The sequence below is a fragment of the Microcaecilia unicolor genome, chromosome 7 (assembly GCF_901765095.1).
Source record: "Microcaecilia unicolor chromosome 7, aMicUni1.1, whole genome shotgun sequence".
Taxonomy (NCBI): domain Eukaryota; kingdom Metazoa; phylum Chordata; class Amphibia; order Gymnophiona; family Siphonopidae; genus Microcaecilia; species Microcaecilia unicolor.
Genome location: NC_044037.1, coordinates 110,798,871 through 110,816,424, shown reverse-complemented (window position 1 = coordinate 110,816,424; position 17,554 = coordinate 110,798,871). Strand labels below are relative to the sequence as shown.

General features: G+C 43.5%; 1 protein-coding gene across 1 annotated transcript in view; it reads left to right on the top strand.

Moving 5' to 3' along the window:
- Positions 1-2,864: 2,864 nt before the first annotated feature.
- ZNF668 (zinc finger protein 668) overlaps positions 2,865-17,554 on the top strand; it is a 28,548-nt gene continuing 13,858 nt past the window's right edge. Inside the window, exon 1 of the mRNA XM_030208789.1 lies at positions 2,865-4,812. The gene's annotated coding sequence lies outside the window, so the exon portion shown is untranslated. The remainder of the gene's footprint in view (positions 4,813-17,554) is intronic.

Here is a 17,554-nt window from a genome sequence, read left to right as displayed (position 1 = left end):
TGCTGGCACATACACATGTCCTCCTACAGGTATTTTAGAAAAGGCTCTACATCAGCAAACCCATTTTTAAAACACCACCGGAACTGGGCATATTCTGACTTCTGATCACTATGGGCCCTGTTTACTAAGGCGCATTAGTGTTTTTAACGTGTCTACAATTAGTGTGTGCGCTAACCGTGTAGGTGCCTATAGGGATATTGTAGGCGCGTACACAGTTAACGTGCATTACATGGTTAACATGCGTTAAAAACGCTAACACGCCTATAACGCAGCTTAGTAAACAGGGCCCTATGCTCTTTCTTTAATGGTACTTCATGTGCTGTACAGCATTGTACATGTTGTTAACATGGTTTAAAATAATTATACTTCAGGATTCCATTTTATAAACAACTCACTACCAGCTGACTATTTTTTTTGTTTAATGGCCTCCCTCACCCAAAAAGCAGCCTCTCTTTCTTCTTGTCAGGTCTTTTTCCCCTTCCCTATCCCCACTTGACAGGGCCTATCCCCTCATGACAGGGAGAGACCCTATTTACCCGAGTTGGCCTCTACCACGCAGCTTCAGTCTGATGGTTTTAATGACATACTGCACAACAGTCTCCAAAGATATAGCACATTGCGAAGTTCAGATCATCAGACTAAAAATGCCCAGTGAAAGAGGGAGATGCACGTAAGCATCACTCTCCTACCAGCTGGAAGAGAGGCTTGGTGAAGCTAGTTTCTTCCACTGCAAATAAGGATGTGGAACAGGGATCCTGGATTCCTCTTCCCCTACTCAACAGTACCATATCCTGGGGTGCCACATACCTGCTGCTTTCCCAGTGGAACTTGGAGCTAGTGGCTTGAGATCCTGGGTTTCCTGTGGCTGCTGACAGGTATGTATTTGACAGGAACAGCCCGTGGTTTCGTTTTTATAATTTCTCACTACCACAAAAAAGCTGAGTGCCTGATTATATCGCCTTCTACGCTGCATATACTGTTAATAGTATATAAAAATGAAATTACTTCACCTCATACAGGGTCCTTTTATTAAGCTGTGTTAGGTGCTTTATAAACCACGCCTAATGAACCAAAAATGGCCTAATGAAGGATGTGCTAAATTGTTCCGGGTTAGTTTTGCCATCTGTGTGCACTATATATATTTTTTGGAGGGGGCATGTCAAAGGTGGAAAACAGTGCACTGACATTACTGCTGCGCTAACTGGTTAGCGCATCCACAATACAGGAGCCCTTTGTGCCTTCTAAACAGAAGATGGTGGGTACCCCTGCGGTAATTTTTATTTTTTTTTTTCAAAAAATGACCACAGGGGTAATTTGGCTACATGCTAATGCTAACATTAGTACAAGCAATATATTAAACAATTATAAAACAGCCCTTTTCGATGGCCATGCTAAAAATAGGTTTAGGGGCTCTTTTACAAAGCACGATAAGGTTACCACACACCAAATCGGCCCTACCACTGGGGTAGCACAGGAGCCAGGCGATAGTTCCAAAGGTGGCGCACGCAGTTTCCCATGGTAAAAAATAATTTTCTATTTTCTAATGCGGGGTAACAGGTGAAAATCAGCAACGTGGCCACATTGCTGCACACTGCCCGATTACCATGGGGTTAGCACACGAGTCCTTACCGCCAAGTAAATAGGAGGCGGTAAGGGCTCACACAGTAAATGGCCAGGCACTAATTTTGGACTTAATACCTGGCCATTATTACCAAAAATAGAAATTTGGCTTTTTGACAGACAAGCTAAGAGATGGCCTAAAAGCACAGGAAAAACACCCACTAAAAGTAGTGCACTTTGTAAAAGGGCCCCTTAGTGCAGGAAAGTCGCGCATAAGGACACATTAAGCCCATTTATTAGCACAGCTTAGTAAAAGGGCCCCAATGCACTATGCAATCTATCAATGTTATATAACATTAAAATAAAGTTATAACTTGTTCTCAAATTGTCACTCAGCATTGTGCATATCCCTAATGTATAAATATAAAACAATTATCTCTCAAGTCATAACTATATCAAAATAATGTTAGTATATTACTACAATGCTATCAGAACTATAAAAATAAAATTATACAGTATAGATATACATATAGACAAACCTACCATATCATATTTTCAAGTGTCTGTATATAAATATATATGAACATAAACATGTATGTGCTCTTGAGCGCGACTAAAACAGGCATTACATAAAATACATACATATAAACACAGTTATTTCTTACCTGTTGTAGCCAAACTTAACGACAATTATTTAAAAAGCAAAAACAAAATAAGAAGTGTCTTGTGAAAGACACAGGAAAGTCCAGTGAGGTGCAAGGAACGCTAAAAAACCGCTACAATAAAAAAAATCAGCTGATCGTCTGAGTTCACCCTTATGAACGAAATATATATAAAAATTAAATACAGGTCCTCAAAAATAAATAATAAAGATAAAATAGTAACAAAGAAAAAATAACGAGAATCTCTCCTTTCCTTGGGTGTGTGTGATGTCTTTGAAAGCGTGTATAAGCCACTGAGCGACCCCCACAAAAACATATAGTACAAACAAAAATAATTAATAATCAACAATCAACATAGCAATAGCACGCTGAGAAGGGGGAGGGGAACCGTCCCATATAGTATAACATAAAGAAAAATATTACCCTTTCAGTATTCAAGACTCAATCTGTCTTTAATTAAATGCGGCAATTAATCTAATTATACCGCAGTTAATAAGAGTTATTACGTTAAATAATTAGTTTCTGAGACTGTCTTCCCTTGCTCCCCCCTCCCCTAGCACTGAAGCGAACACTTCCTTTTGTTGTTGCTAGGAAACAGGAAATGTGCAGCACTTAAAAGTGTCCTCCGACCCTTAGCGTCACTTCCTTTCTAAGATGGCAGGACTAGCTGTTTTCTTTTGTTTCCTGAACTAGTGCGCTTCAAACTCGCTGTCATGTCCTACTATTTGCTCAGGAGGCCGGTATCGTGCTCGTTCTGGTTATTTCGGGATGCTGGTGGAGAAACGCAGTATTTATGGTTTTTCCCCAGCTGTTTCTGAGCTATTTTGAGCCGTGCGGCTTCCGTACTATTGAGCGTTCTCGCGATAATTGCAGCCTTGGTTATTGGTAATTTGTGCCTGCAACTGATTGTAAATGTAATCGCTAATAGCGGGAAGTAGGTTATTAGACAGGATAGGTGGAGAGATTGAACAAAATGAGTAGGGAAAGGGGTTACTGAGCAAAACGTTTAGCAAATAGCGTGAATGAGACCGAGGAGAAAAGTTGGGAAACCGTTGCCATAAAGCAAAACTGTCTGGTGGTTTCTGCTGTTTTCACGTTTTGTTGAAGACTGATGGTAGAGATAGGCACTCTAACCTCAGAGGGACAGGACTGTTGAAATCGACTGCTTGCTCTTTCTCTCTCTCTTTTTTTTTAATTAAACGCCTATTTTGACCATTTTTGTGTTGGTCTTGAAGTTCATATTTAATAAATTAATGGTATGATTTAAGAATCATTAAACTAAAACTATTATGGCATAAACAATAGTCCAGATGAAGCTAAGAATTCCCAGGTATTTAATTACTCGTTTGGTAAAATCTTGCTCGTCTCACAGATGCCAAGGGCGAACCATTCAAAGAATGAGATTTACCATGCCAAGAAGTGAGATTGCAGGCCAAAGAGAGATTTTCAGACAGTACATCTAAGTACAAATCTAGAATGATTTGTGTAGTATCGCTTTTCAAATAAATGAAGGCAGCATGGGTATTTTATGGGGCCTCTGAACGAATAGAAAGTGGGGTGCAATTTGGATAAATTTTATGAGCTGAAAATTGTCATCCACGCAATACTTGCAGAAGAAAATGACAGGGCAAGTGGAAGCAGTAGGCAAGAAGGTGTGCTCAGATTTTTTCTTACTGGCTGGACCACTTGGTTTACTTTTCTAAGGCTTCTCTTATATGAAAGTAGTGATCAAGATTAGTTCACTTATCTTGTACTGAACCTCTGATGTGTGGGGAAATAGGGCTCAAAGAGTGTGAGAGAACTTTCAAACGAGTGTGGACTCCTAAAGAATGACAATATTTGCCTTTCCCGCATCCAAGATGGCACTTTCGCTCTCTTCCAACCTCAAAGATGGCTTCACCCTACGTTTTATTAGTCCCTTCCTCTCCCTTCCCAGCCTCGACAACAGTTGTTCCATTAGCATTGTAGGAAGCATTTTTATTCCCAAAATATTGCAGTTTATAGTAAGGATATGAAATCTAGGAGCCGTTAGAGAAGGGATGTGCAAACATACAATTTTGTGTCTGCTACACCAGTTTGTGCTGTAAATAGAACATTATTTCATGGAGACGAGAATCAAACCACATCCTCTTCCTGTTTGCCTACTCCCTCCCCGGATAGAGAGAGCCTAATTTCGCTCTTCTTGCTACTGCAAACATACGGAATAGTAAGAGAGGGTGGAATCAACCACAGTGGGGGGGAGGAAGACAAAAGGATTCCTCTCCTTTAAAAAAAAAAAAAAAAAATGAATGCGTGAACATTACGTTCCTAACATAATATTCAAATTTTGCATAATTAAAAGGAGGGGCAGGGGCTAGTTTGTTATCCCTTTGCCCAACATATTCTGCATTTTTTTCTTGAGTACATTGGTCCTAGAGCCAGCCATTTTCCTGCTTTGTTTCGTTTTGCGCTTGAAAGACATTCTTTTCACGGTTAAAGCACTCAGTTCTTGATGTCAGAAGCCTCAAGAAGAGAAATAATCCCCACCTTTTACCGAAAAAATATGTGTATAGCGAAAAAGAAACATTAACTGTTGGAATATCTTGGAAAGGTAAGCTGCCTTTTTTTATTATTTTTTTTAGGCAATTCTGGTGCCAGTGAATAAATTAGATCATCTGTATCAAAGCCATCTTTGTAAATACAGATTGAAAAATATGGCTATAAATGTAATTTGGAGCATGTGATTACAACATGTTTAATCACCTGGGGTCCTAATGCCAGCCATATTGTTTGTGTCTGTTTCTGCTTCTTTAATAAATGTGTTGGTTTTGGTCATTTTAGATATACAGGATTCGAAATTCAGTGTAAGAGATGGAGTGGTGGTCAGTTTTGTACTTTGCTTCTTCCTCAATATGTACACTGTATTTTGAGTTTTATGGTCTTAGGTCAGATTTTTTTCTCTTTAGCTTCTAGCATAACCCATATTACACCTCTGCTAACACTTGCTGCCCTACCCCTTTGTTTTGGCAAGAAAGATGACTTTCTGTGATTTTTTTTTTTTTTTTATAGAAAAGACAGCCAACCTTTCGCAAACCAAAAGCCTAGAAATTAGAGGCCATAGAGGCATATTTTCAAAGCACTTAGCCTTCCAAAGTTTCATAGAAACCTATGGAACTTAAAACATAGTAACATAGTAAATGACAGCAGAAAAAGACCTGCACGGTCCATCCAGTCTGCCCAACAAGATAAACTCATATGTGCTAGTTTTTTGTGTATACCTTACCTTGATTTGTACCTGTCTTTTTCAGGGCACAGACCGTATAAGCAGGGTTGCCAGGTGGAAAAATTTTTTCCCACCCAATCCAGCCTAAAAACAGCCCAAACCCCGCCCCTGACACCCCCGCTGTCATCAACCCTGCCGTCACCGGCCCCGCCCAGAACGTCACTAACCCCGCCCCCCGCAGCCGAAAAAACCGCCGGAAAACCGCCCAAAATAAAAAAAAAAAGCCCAAAAAACTGCAACCCGCCGCGGGCAAAAATTACCCGCGGCGGGTCGCGGAAAACCGCCCAATTGGGCAGTAAAACCGCCCACCTGGCAACACTGCGTATAAGTCCGCCCAGTACTATCCCCGCCTCCCAACCACCAGCCCCGCCTCCCACCACCGGCTCTGGCACAGACCGTATAAGTCTACCCAGCACTAGCCCCGCCTCCCAACCGTCTCTGCCACCCATTCAAGGCTAAGCTCCTGAGGATCACTTCCTTGTGAACAGGATTCCTTTGTTTATTCCACGCATGTTTGAATTCCGTTACCGTTTTCCTCTCCACCACCTCCCGTGGGAGGGCATTCCAAGCATCCACCACCCTCTCCGTGAAAAAATACTTCCTGACATTTTTCTTAAGTCTGTCCCCCTTCAATCTCATTTCATGCCCTCTCGTTCTACCGCCTTCCCATCTCCGGAAAAGGTTCGTTTGCGGATTAATACCTTTCAAATATTTGAACCTCTGTATCATATCACCCCTGTTTCTCCTTTCCTCCAGGGTATACATGTGCAGGTCAGCAAGTCTCTCCTCATATGTCTTGTAACGTAAATCCCATACCATCCTCGTAGCTTTTCTTTGCACTGCTTCAATTCTTTTTACATCCTTAGCAAGATACGGTCTCCAAAACTGAACACAATACTCCAGATGGGGCCTCACCAACGACTTGTACAGGGGCATCAACATCTCTTTTCTTCTGCTGGTCACGCCTCTCCCTATACAGCCTAGGAACTTTGGAAGGCTAAGTGCTTTGAAAATATTGTCAAATAGCCATCAATTTTTATAGTTCACATTGCAACAGTTAAAGGCAATTATTTGTAGCATTAACCTTTTAGCTGTTCGGTACACTCTAGCCTTTTCACTTAAAATGTGTGCCAGGGCCCAGTAGAAAATCTGCCATCCCTAGAATGTTGGTTCCTCAGGCTTGCAGAACCCTGTGTACATCTCTCCCAGAGATATCCCACTTCTTATCAGAGAGAGGACATGGCAGGGCAGGGGCATAACCAGACAACAGATTTTGGGTGGGCCTAGGCAAGAAGTGGGTGTGCACCAAGTGTGCCCCCCCCCCCCCCCCCAACCACCACCCAAAAAATGTCTCAGCTGGTGGGAAAATGCTTCTTTCCACCTTGGCAGTCTGCAGCAAGTATGCGCTGAAAACTGAGCATGCGCGGGTGCTGGTATCGTGGAGAGTAGCATTTTTGTTACTGTCAAGGGAGAAGTCTTCAGCTGATCGAGCTTGGGATCCCCACCAGCTACCGCTAAACATGTGCTACTGCTGGGTGGGCCTGAGCCCTAAGTAGGTGGGCCCTGGCCCACCCAGGCATACCTGTGGCTATGCCACTGTGGCAGGGGCTTTGGGGCTTGCTTATGGGGGTCCCCATACAGATAGCCCCCCCCCCATTATATATCTGTATATATCACTCCTGAGCCCATGCATATTGATTGCTCCATAGTCCCCACCCCCCAAATACATGTGCCAATAATAAATATATTTAAACATCTCACTGGTAGCTAAAAAAAAGCCTCCATACATACTAGAAACATCAAGGGCAAAGTCCCCATGTGGTCTCTAAACAAAGTCAAGAGCTGGGTTTCTATACATTTCAGGCAAAGACACACAGTATTCTGTGTAATTAATTACAAGCATTCTCGTGTTATCACTTTTGGCAGAATATAGTTCTTCCCGTGAAATACATGATTTCCTCCTCTCTAGTTTTTGGTTCTTTGTCGTCTTAAACCAGTGATTCCCAAACCTGTCCTGGGGAAACCCCAGCCTGTCAGGTTTTCAGGATATCCACAATGAATATTTGAGTTAGATTTGCATGCACTGCCTCATATGCAACTCCCTTACCAATTCTGTGGTCTATGGAATACACCTGTTACAAGCAACCAACATTGCTTTTTCTGTCGACAAGCAGAATTGTTAGGCACACAAGTGGGTGACTCCCAAGCTTAAGGGTGTTCAATATTGAATAATTATAGTTCTTGGAGGGGAAGCGGGAGAGTTGATAAGGACAGATAGCTAGCACTTCTTAATTGAAGGCACTGTCCTGCACTAAAGCTTGGTCTGATAATGAACAGTGAAGTATGAAGAGAGGACTGGATTAGCTGCCTTGAAGTCTACCTCGAATACCGTCTGCAAGAGTGCTACTGTAGTTTCAGTAGCTCAAATCTGATGAGACTATCTCGGAGCTGAGAGGAGTATCCACACTTGTTCACAGCAGAATTGTATACATGAGGCCAGCCAATTTGATAGAGCTCTTTTTGCAAGTGACCCATCAATCCCATTTGTATGAAAGAAAATAGTTTAGTTGGTTTTCTCAATGATGCAGTTCTTTTCTAGTAGAAGATGAGCCCGTTTACAATCCAGAGTATGGAAGGCTTTTTCTTGAGCATTTGGATGAAGCTTCGACAGAAGGTGGGGAACGCTATTTCTTCATTCAGGTGGAAAGATGTGACCATCTTAGGTAAAAACTTAGGATGTTTATGTTTATTAAAATATTTGATATACCGCAGTTTCCAACAAGTAGGATCAAAGCAGTTTACAAAAGGAGAACTTTGTGAGAATAAAACTGAATACATGGTTCATTCATTACCAATGCTTGAAGTTCACACCAACTCTCCTAGCTGAAGTGATATCCACTAGTTAGAGCACTTTGCAAGTTAGGAATTTGAGAGGCGCAAAAGCAGACTTCCTGAGTAAAGCAAGAACTAGATTTAAGTCCCAAGGTAATGGGGGCTTCTGTAGTGGAGGCTTTTCATGAAGAGCATGACTAGCTGTGATTGTAAAGCTGGATGGTGATCCACTAGAACATGGTATGCCAATAGTGCACCAAGATGTATTCTGATAGACAAAGTTTGAAGCCCAACACAATATACAGTAAATGGTAGAGGGCTCAACCTGAGAATCATTGTAAGAGTGCATGTAATAGGACCATAGTAGAGCTCCAGACTGGAAATCTTTTTTTCACATGAAAACATATATATGCCTAATAGAAGACTTCCGAGCAACTATCAAGATGTCCTGGATTGGTTGTGGAATACCTAGCGTAGGAGCCACAGCCATTCCCAACCCAATCCTCAGGGCACACCTAGTCTCATTGGGTTTTCAGGATATCCAGAATTAATATTCATGAGTTAGGTTTGCATGCAATTGAGGCAGTGCATGGAAATCTCTCATGCATATTCATTGTGGATACCTTGAAACCCCAAATGGATTACTTGTGCCTTGAGGACTAAGTTGGGAATCTTGAGTTAGAGACTGCTGAGTTTCCAGGCTGTGAAGGTTACAGACTTGAGGTCTGGATGAAGAACTCAGCTCTTGGATCGAGTACTGGAAATTAGAGTAGCTTGCAGGGAAGTAGAACTGTGAGGTTGTGAAGGAGAGAAAACCAGTTCTGTTGAGGTCAGTAGAGCGCTATGAGAATTACCATGCAGTTGCTTTATTGGACCCACGGCCATGACTGCACATCCAGCCAGCCAGAAGATGAGTTTATCTTGTTGGGCAGATTGTACAGGTCTTTATCTGCCGTCATTTACTATGTTACTATGACTTGCGTAGTACTCTTGGTATGAGTGGATTTGGAGGGTAAGCTTAAAGAAATGTCCTAGTCCATGGAAATATCAGTGGTTCTGTTGTGAGATATAAGGAAGATGGAAGAATGGAACAGTGGGGAAGCTTTGCATTCTTGTCACTGGCAAAGATGTTGATTTGTTGTGTTCCCCTATCTTGAAAGAGAGACATGAGAATATCTACACTGAGGGCCATTTATGAGATTGAAGTGCTCTGCTGAGCTTGTTGGTTAACTGATTTTGCAGTCCAAGTATGTGACTGGCCTATATCTGGATGTAAGGTTAATGGGATTTGATATATTGCCTTTCTATGGTACAGTCAAAGCAGTTTACAATTATATGCAGGTACTTTCTCTGTCCCTAGCGGGCTTCTAGCCTATATTTTTGTACCCAGGGCAGGGGACAGTTAAGTGACTTGCCCAGAGTCACAAGGAGTTGTGGTAGGAGTCAAACCCAGTTCTCCAGGTTCTCAGCCACTGCACTAACCACTGGGCTACTCCTCTACTCCATGTGGCTGGCTGACTATTGCAATATTCCAGATTCTGTCTGCTGCTCAGCAGAGGTGAATGGAGCCTGAGCCCCCTTGCATGTTCATATAAAGCATCGCTACATGATTGTCTATTTGAAGAACCATGAAAATGGTGAAGAGATACTTTTAGAATATTGCCGTGAGGTTTAAGTGGTTATTGTGAAGATTTATCTTGTAGCTTGATCGCTTTCTTTGTAAATGCTTATTGTCTAAATGAGCTCTCCACCCTTGGATCGAGACATCTATAGTGAGGACTAACTGATACAGCCATGGTATAAAAAGCATACCCATTGAGAGGTTGTGTCTCTACATCCACTAGTGTAACAAGAGATGAGGCCGAGAAGGTGGATAGAGTATGGCTTGGACAATTGCAGCTATGTGCCCCAGGATCTATAAATAAAGTCTGGGTCCTTACAATTATGGTCTGAACATGGTACATAAGTATAAGGATCCTGTCCTCTGCAAGATATGTTCTGGCCTTGGTAGTGTCCAATAAAACTGCTATAAGAAATAATGCTGGTGAGACAAAGTGTGGACTTCTGAAAGTTGGTTAAAAAAAAAAATCTTAGAAACTATAGAAGTGCAGTTTGTTTTCTGTAGTAGAATTGAGGCTATGTATGTGAAGGTGTGCAGCTTCCACAACGAGGCATTTCAGAAACACCCTGAATACCAAGGAAAGGCCAAAAGGGAGCATTTTATACTGGAAATGATTAGATTAAGGGAAAACCTAAGGTACTTTTTTGAAGAGGGATGGATTAGAATATGCGCATATGCACTTTTGAGATCTATGTTAATCCAGCCTCCTTTTATTGAGAAGAGGAACAATGGAAGGAATGGTGATCATTTAGAATTTCTCTTTGAGTAGATAATGGCCGAGTTCCTTGAGATCAAGTGTAGAGGTTGTCTTCTATTTGAAATTTTTTATTTTTTTTTGGGGGGGGGGGGGGGGGGGGGATGAGAAGATGAGAAAGTATCTTGAGTAGAACCCTTGTTTCTTATCTCAAAGTGTGATAGGCACTGGCTTGAATATGTAGGCGGACCTCCTTGTGTAACATAGGTGGCAGGAAGGAGGTTTGGTCCCTGGTACAGGCCAATATGGGGTCGGCTGGTGAACCTGAAGTGATAGTCATCCTGAATAATGAAAAGGACCCACCTATCCATAGTGACTACTTTTTTTTTTTTTTTTGCCAAGCCAATAAGAAAAATGAAATCTGCTTTCTAGAGGTAGGGCAGGATGAATGATCTGGATGTGAGGTTTTTTTTTGTGTGTGTGTTTGTGAACTGGGTTCAGTTCCCACTATAGCTCCTTGGACAATGAGCAAATCATTTAATCCTTCATTGCTCCAGATACAGAATATAAATTCTGAGTCCACTAGGGACAGCAAAAATACAGTACCTGTATGTAAAATGTAAACCACCGTAGATATATCCCAGAAAGATATGTCAAGAATCAAACAAACTTCGCTAAGAGCAACTTCTTTCTGAGTCAATTTAGATGGTCTCGTCATTCTCTTAGTGACATTTGAGCACACTGTTTAGTGGAGCAGTAGCCTATTGGTCAGAATACCAGGCTTGACATCCAGAGATGGCCAGTTCAAATCCCACTGCTGCTCCTTGTGATCCTGGGTAAGTCACTTAACGTTACCTCAGGTACAAAATTAGATTGTGAGCTCTCCAAGGACAGAGAAATACCTAGTGTACCTGAATGTAACTCACCTTGAGCTACTACTGAAAAAAGGTGTGAGCAAAATCCAAATAAAATAAATATTAGTCATAAGGACCAATACAGAAGAGGTATTTATTATGCATGTCAAAGTTCTGGATTTTGGGCACTGAGGAGATCCTGACTTTGGCAACATCTTTAATTTTGATTACTGTAATAGATTATAAGACAGTGTGATGAAAACGAAACAAGAACAAAAAACAATTGCTAGGGAGACCTGTGCTTTGGCAAAAGAAAACACAAAATTGAGGCATTGAGGAGACTGCTATGCATGGGAAGAGCCTTGTAAAGTTTTGAGTTTTTGGGAGAGCAGATCCATCGTGGCGGCATTGGATGATGTCGCCCATTTGCAGGGCTGACCCAACCACCAGATGGACTACGTTGCCACCTACTGTGGCGCTGAAGCATTCATCAGATTGACTAAAGAAGACCCATTGCAGCCTGCATGGGGTCTTCAGCATCTGCCCATGTTCAAGGCCTGCTGGGTCCCACCCACTCCAATCTTGTTTTGTTTTTTTTAGTTTTCAACAATTTTTTATTGATGAATAGTTGCAAATCATAAATAACAACCAAACTCTTTAGCTCCAATCCAACTTAGCCAACAATATAGACAGATTGGCAAGATATTTTTATAATGAAAGAAAACCTCACCCTACCATTTAATCCACAGACCCCTAACCCGCTACCCTTTCCCATCTTACCCCCTAACCCTCCCCCCCCCCCCCCCCCCCAAAGGAAGCTAAAGGTAAAATTATGGTCTTACCTGATAATTTTCTTTCCTTTAGCTGCAGCAGATGAATCCATCAACTGGTGGGTTGTATCCATCTACCAGCAGGTAGAGATCACTGACTTCAGTGAGTGGTATTGGACAACCAGCCCCTCTGTACGTTAGTATATGTCTCATCACAAAGCCAAAATAGCTCCATACGAACAAACAAAACCTTCCTCACCAGAAGGAAAACTTCAACAGAACAATAGTGTTATAAATTGTAAAAGCAACTCTGTCGAATCCTTGATATTCATGTATAAAACTGCAAGAAACAAAACAGCCAGAAGAACAAAACTGACAGACTGAATATAACCCAAAAGGTGATGGCAAGCTAGGGAGGGATGCTGGATTAATCTGCTGCAACTAAAGGAAAGAAAATTATGAGGTAAGAACATAATTTTACCTTCCTTAGCGCAGGCAGCAGATGAATCCATCAACTGGTGGGATGTACCAAAGCAGTCTCTAAACAGGGACACCGTCGCCCCTCTAGCCCAAACCGCCGCACCAAAAGAAGCATCAGATCTGGCTGCCACGTCCACTCTATAATGCTTGGAAAAAGAGTGTACAGAAGCCCAAGTAGCCGCCCGACAAATCTCTTGCAAGGCCAAAACTGAAGACTCTGCCCACGAAGTAGACTTCGCCCTAGTGGAATGAGCACACAAGGGATCCGGCGTGACTTGACCAGCCAATAAATACGCCGAAGAAATAGTCTCTTTAATCCACCTTGCAATAGTTGGTTTGGAAGCAGCCTGACCATGACAAGATCCTGAAAAAAAGCATGAATAAGTGATCTGTCTGACAGAAGTCATTCAACATCGCCAAATAGCGGAAGAGGACACAACGCACATCCAAAAGATGAAAACTGCGAAAAGTCTCAGGAAAATCCTCTTTCCAAAAAGAAGGAAGAAACAGCGGCTGATTAAATACTACTTATCATTTCTATAGCGCTACTAGACGTACGCAGCGCTGTACACTTGAACATGAAGAGACAGTCACTGCTCGACAGAGCTTACAATCTAATTAGGACAGACAAGATATAAGGGAATGTTAAAGTGAGGATGATAAAATAAGGGTTCTGAGCAAGTGAACAAGGGTTAGGAGTTAAAAGCAGCATCAAAAAGGTGGGCTTTTAGCTTAGATTTGAAGATGGTCAGAGATGGAGCTTGACGTACTGGCTCAGGAAGTCTATTCCAGGCATATGGTGCAGCAAGATAAAAGGAACGGAGTCTGGAGTAAGCAGTGGAGAAGAAGGGTGCAGGTAACAGAGATTTACCCAGTGAACGGAGTTCCCGGGGAGGAATGTAGGGAGAGATGAGTGAAGAGGTACTGAGGAGCTGCAGAGTGAATGCACTTATAAGTCAATAAGAGGAGTTTGAACTATATGCAGAAACGGATAGGAAGCCAGTGAAGTGACTTGAGGAGAGAGCTAATATGAGCATAACGAATATCAGTCGTGCAGCAGAATTTTGAACAGATTGAAGAGGAGAGAGATGGCTAAGTTGGAGACCTGTGAGAAGCAAGTTGCAATAGTCTAAGCGAGAGGTGATAAGAGCGTGGATGAGGGTTCTGGTAGTGTGCTCAGAAAGGAAAGGGCGAATTTTGCTGATATTATAGAGAAAGAAACGACAGGTTTTAGCAGTCTGTTGAATATGTGCAGAGAAGGAGAGGGAGGAGTCGAAGATGACCCCAAGGTTACGAGCTGATGAGACAGGAAGGATTGAGAGTGTTATCCACAGAAATAGAGAATGGGGGCGGAGGAGAAGTTGGTTTAGGGGGAAAGATAAGCTCAGTCTTGGTCATGTTTAGTTTCAGATGGCACTGAGACATCCAGGCAGCAATGTCAGACAGGCAGGCTGATACTTTGGCCTGGATTTCAGCTGAGATTTCTGGTGTGGAGAGGTAGATCTGGGAGTTATCAGCGTAAAGATGATACTGATAACCATGGGCTGAGATCAGAGTACCAAGGGAAGAAGTATAGATGGAGAAGAGAAGAGGTCCCAGGACAGATCCCTGAGGTACACCAACTGACAGTGGGCTAGAAGTAGAAGAGGATCCACTAGAGTATACGCTAAAGGTACGCTGGGAGAGAGAAGAAGAAAACCAGGAAAGAACAGAGCCCTGAAATCCAAGTAAGGACAGCGTATCAAGGAGTAGGCTGTGATCCAACAGTGTCAAAAGCAGCAGATAGATCGAGAAGGATGAGGATAGAATACCTTTGCATTTGGCTAGGAACAGATCATTGGAGACTTTAGCAAGCGCTGTTTCAGTTGAATGAAGGGAGCGAAAGCTAGATTGAAGTGGATCAAGAATAGCTTGAGATGAAAGAAAGTCAAGGCAACGGCAGCAAACGGCACACGTTCAAGTATCTTGGATAGGAAAGGGAGGAGGGAGATAGGGCGATAGTTGGAAGGACAGGTAGGGTCCGATGAAGGTTTTTTAAGGAGTGGTGTGACTACGGCATGTTGAAGGCATCAGGAACAGTCGCAGTGGACAATGAAAGATTGAGGATATGACAGATAAACGGGATGACAGTAGAAGAGATAGTGAGGCATATTTTCAAAGCACTTAGCCTTCCAAAGTTCCATAGGTTTCTATGGAACTTTGTAAGGCTAAGTGCTTTGAAAATGAGACCTAGTGTTAAGTAGATGGGTGGGAATAGGATCAGGAACGTAGTTAGTTTCGAGGAGGAAAGAAGATATGTAGTTTTCTCTTCAGTGATTTCAGAAAAGGAGGCAGGGAGGGTTGAGAGAATGGACTAAGGGAAGGAGAGGTGGAGGTGATCTGGTTGAGAATTCGTTTAATCTTGTGAACCTTATCATGAAAGAACTCAGCCAGAGTCTGGGGGGAAAGTGAAGGGGGGGGTTGGAGGTGAAGGCACTTTGAGGAGAGAGTTCAGTGTGGCAAAGAGACGACGAGGGTTTGAGCCAAGAGAATGTCAACTGGATGTAATAGTCCTGTTTGGCAAGTAAAAGAGCAGACTGGAAGGAGGTCAAGAATTTAAAATGTATGAAGTCAGCATGGGCACGGGATCTCAGCCAAAGGCGTTCGGCAGAGCGGGCACAGGAACGTAGGTAGCGGATTCTAGAGGTCAGCCAAGGTTGGGGTTTGGTACGTTTTACAGAACGGGGAATGAGAGGCGCGAGAGTATCCAGAGCAGAGGAGAGAATAGTATTATAGGAAGAGACAGCCTCAATGACAGACTTGGATAACATAGTGGTAAAGAAGAGATTTGAAACATTGGAGGACAGAGTAGAAGGGTCAGTAGCCTGAAGATTCCTAAATGTATTGGTTAAGATTGGACGGGACTGGGGAGGAGGGTGTTTAAGTGTGAAAGTTATCAGATGATGGTCAGAGAGGGGAAGAATTGAGGCACAGAAACTGGAGAGTGAGCAGTTTGAGGAGAGGATAAGATCAAGACAGTGAAAAGCTGAAATAAACTTCGATAGAAAAGAAGGAACTGTACGCAACGTGACCCCCGCTTCCGAAAATTGCAAAAAGGGATCCCGACAAGAAAGGGCTTGAATCTCAGAGATTTTACGTGCTGAAGCAATAGCCACCAAAAACACTGTCTTGAGGGTGAGATCTTTTTCTGTAGCCTCAAGTAAAGGCTCAAAAGGAGAAGTCTGCAGAGCTTTAAGAACCAGATTAAGACTCCACGACGGACAAGGCTGTCGTAAAGGAGGATGAAGATGAAGTGCCCCCCGCAAACACCTGACTGTCAGGATGCGGGGATGACACTATTCCCCGAAAACACGCTAGGGCTGCCACCTGAACCCGAAGAGAATTATAGGCCAAACCCTTTTGTAAACCGTCCTGCAGAAAGGCCAACAGCTTGAGCCACAGAAGCCTGAAAAGGAGACCACGCACGGGCATCACACCAAGACACAAACGCACGCCATCGAAATAGATCGCTTACGAACCTGCAAAAGAGTGGCTATAACTACATCTGAATAGCCTTTCTTCCTCAAATGCGACCTCTCAATAGCCAGGGTGTAAGACCAAAGTGGGAGGGATCTTCCATATTTATTGGACCCTGATGAACCCGGACTGGCAGCCGAAAGGGCGACTCCACAAGAAGACGCACTAGATCCGCATACCAGGGCCACCAGAATGACTCGACCCGGATGCTGAGCAATCCTGAGAGAACTCGCTCTCAAGGGCCAGGGAGGGAACACATAAAGAAGACCGTTTATCGGCCACAGCTGAAGAGGAGCATCCAGGCCTCCGACTTTAGCTCCTTTCTTCTGCTGAAGAACATGGATACCTTGGCATTGCTCTGGCTCGCCATGAGATCCATTGTCGGCCTTCCCCCACTTCTGACAGATCAATTGAAACACCTCTTCTGACAACTCCCACTCGGCCGGGTCTAAAGTGTTGCGACTGAGAGAGTCCGCTTGGACATTGTTGATCCCCGCAATGAAAGCTGCCGAAAAGAGACTCCAGATGAAGTTCCGCCCACCGAAGGAGACGACTTGCTTCCGTTGCCAGAACTGAACAAGTGGCGCCCTGACGATTGATATAAGCCACTGCCGTCGTATTGTCTGAGAAAACACGTACCTGTTTCCCCTCCAACAGCGACTGAAACTGAACTAGAGCATTGAACACCGCTCTGAGCTCGAGACGATCGGCCAACTCGCTTCGGTCGCCGACCAAGTTCCTTGAGCATACCGTTGTGGACAAAGAGCTCCCCAACCTGAAAGACTGGTGTCTGTTACAAGAACTAGCCACTGTAGAATCGCAAGAGAAATTCCTCCCCGCAAGTGTGGACCGTGAAGCCACCACAACAGACTGCGCTTCACCGTGGCGATCCAAGGAAGTCTGCGTTGATAATTCTGAGAGACCGCAGACCATCTGCTTAGAAGGGATGACTGAAGAGGCCTCATGTGAGCTCTGGCCCAAGGAACCACTTCCAAGGTCGCTGCCATGGAACCTAGGACCTGCACATAGTCCCAAGCCCGAGGACTGGGCACCCGACGGAGATGGGAAATCTGAGCCTACAGCTTGAGTACCCTCTCCTCTGGAAGGAAAACTCGTCCTCTCGCAGTATCGAATTTTACACCCAGGTAATCTAATTGCTGAGACGGAACCAGATGACTCTTGTGAAAGTTGACCACCCAGCCCAACGACTGTAACAGACCGATGACTCGGTCGGTCACCCGCCGGCTCTCCAGAGCCGAGTCCGCCCAAATCAACCAGTCGTCGTGATAAGGATGAACTCCGA